Genomic DNA, 2,850 nt, shown 5'->3' with positions numbered 1-2,850 from the left:
ATAGGTCATCTAAAGTAACAATGTTATAACTCAGGGGTATAAATAAGTGTTAGGTGTGAACGCATGATATGAAAAATTGAGATGGGCCCTACAGTTTCAGCCAACTTATTTAGTGTGTACAAGCGATGATGCTAACACGTACAATACCTCTAAACCAGATAAATTATGAAATACCATAAAATGCCCCTACGTAAACAAGCATGTTGATGGGGAAGTGCTTGCGAACTCCCACTTATAGAATAATAGAAATTCTTCTTTTGTCTTTTTCTTTTCTTTTTGTCTTCTTTTGTTTTATATTCAAATATTGCACAATTATACATCATAATATTTTCCGTCATCAAATAATCACGAACCATTCTTGTAGTGTATAAAATACACATAAAATCTCTATTTTGCTCCAATTTCATCTTCAACGTCCCTACACATAAAATAAACTCAATTAAGCACAAATATAGTATAGTTTAGTATTAAAGCCCGAAAATATAAGGTAAGTAATGCACTAAAAATATATAATTATATACAAATATCACTGATCAAATATGGATAAGAACCATATTATCCATTTAGAAAATGAATAACCAATGGATAACCAATGAGTCTAACTTTTACATTTGTAAAGCCTCAAATTGGGGTTCCTCAAATTAGATGCACTAAAAATTCTCCCAAAAGTGATCATATGCAAGAAGTCATGGATAATATGGTTATCCATATTATCCGAACCATATTATCCGCCGGTTAATCCATTTTTTATCCGTATTAAATATAGATCGGGTCGGATAATTTATCCGTTTTCATTACCCGTTTCGACCCGAACCATATCCGACACGACCCGCCCGTTTGCCACTCCTACTAGTGGCTATATGTTTTTGACAAATTAGGTTATATGCAATTTTAGGAAACTTTGCCAATTTAAACGGTACTCAGAACCAAAAACAAAACAACAATTTTTTGGGTGCGTGTATGTGAGAAATTGCAATACGATACGCTTAAGGTGAATATCCAAAACTCTTTGATTGACACCAAAATAACTTTTTTATTGAACATTTATTTGTTGATAAAAATTTTCAGTTTAAACTTTAAATGTGATAATTAATAACACAATTCAACATACTTCAGTAGACACATACTAATAAAATGCATGTAGTAACTGCACGAAAGACGATCCTCAAAGGAATATAATTCCTCTTAAGAAGGTGAGCTAACGAAAATTATTCAGTTGGATAATGTACAATAATAAGAGAGGAGAAAAATGGATGAAAGAAAGGAAAACATGATCACTTGTTTGGGTAGTTCTCAAGGGGGAACCATAGCCAGCAATAATTGCAAGGAAAAGCATTATCTTTGGGGCCAATGAAAGAGAAAAAGGTTTGTTTACCTTTGAGCACACAGATCCTTTGGCTGCTGCAAAAGGTATTTTAAAACAAAATAAAGTTGTAGAATCGAAACCCCAAATGCTACGTGAGAAAATTCAATCAATTGATCAATGCACGTAAATATGTAATGAGTAATGACTATCACTTATATTCAATTGTAGTATAAAAAAGTTCTACACTATCAATATATAAATTTTGTCCAATATAATAGATTATTTATTCAACTTTATGCTAATTAATTTATCAAAGTCGCTATAAGTAATCATTTATTAGTGTAGGTTAACTTTATTTGATAGTGCCGGAAAATTTTTATACCGTCAGTATAGATAACAGGACAAGACCATGTATAATCTGATTGTATATCTAGGTGTATTGGCCACTATTTGGGAAACAAGTGGGAAGAGGTCCTGCCACGTTAAGTTGTCTGCCTCTAGTGCTGGACAGTTAATATTTCAACCTTCATGTTCCAAAGTAATCCCACTTTCTTGCTCATGTTTTCGGGTTTGTTTGTGTACAAAAATGTGCCCAAATTTCCCTTTTCAATTAACCCACATTTATTTTTCTTCCTTGCAAAGTTAATGCTTGAAGTTAGTGTTGGGATTAAAAGATTGATGAATGGGAAATGGAAGGAAGAAAGTGAAGGGAAAGTGAGCTCCCTTTTGTTTTGGAAAGAGAAGTGTCCCTCATTGGTGGTGGAAAGAAAAGTGAATGTGCTTATATTGAAAAAAGATTTCCATTGGTGTTAAATGGGTTGGAAATAAAATAAGTCTCGCGCCGGCATTGCTCGCTCGACTTCGTCTTCGGCATCGATTTACAATCTTTTTAGAAACAGTGCCAGAAAATAGCTATAAATATGTTTTGATCCCAAAATCTTTCCTTACGAAATTTTTGATCTTTTTCTTCTTCTGCACAATTAAATTCCAGTGTGATTTTACCGTCTTCAAGTGGTTCGCTGTTTCACCATCGTTTTTGGCACCGATACTCTACTGAGTTAAATCGTTCTATCATGGGAGGATAATATTCCAACACCTCGGATACTTGAGGGGAATAATTTCTTTAAGGACACACTGTGCATTCAGTTGGCTCGATTTCATTCCGAAATATATTTTCAGATTCTGTTTCTGATTATTTAAATTTCTCCTATACTATTTTCTGTTTCTGTTTCTTGTTTAGAAAACTTGTTGTTTCATATATTTTATGGTATTACAGTTTGACTAACAATCTTAAGGGAATTTTTAATATAATATAATCTATATTCTGCTTTGGAGATTAAAACCTTTATGATTTTCTACTCTATCTGAATTTTATATTTCTAATTTGAAGATATAAAAACTTCATCGGAGTATTAAAATTCAAAAACGATTTGAAGAACATAAAAAAATTCATCGTTTTATTGTGAAACATTATATACAAATCTTCAGTTTTTGTTTATTAAAAGTTTTGTTTATCATTAATTACAGTATTGTTTACTATTCTA

Source organism: Nicotiana tomentosiformis, chromosome 5 (genome assembly GCF_000390325.3).
Source record: "Nicotiana tomentosiformis chromosome 5, ASM39032v3, whole genome shotgun sequence".
Lineage (NCBI taxonomy): Eukaryota > Viridiplantae > Streptophyta > Magnoliopsida > Solanales > Solanaceae > Nicotiana > Nicotiana tomentosiformis.
Note: the sequence above shows the minus strand (reverse complement) of the source record.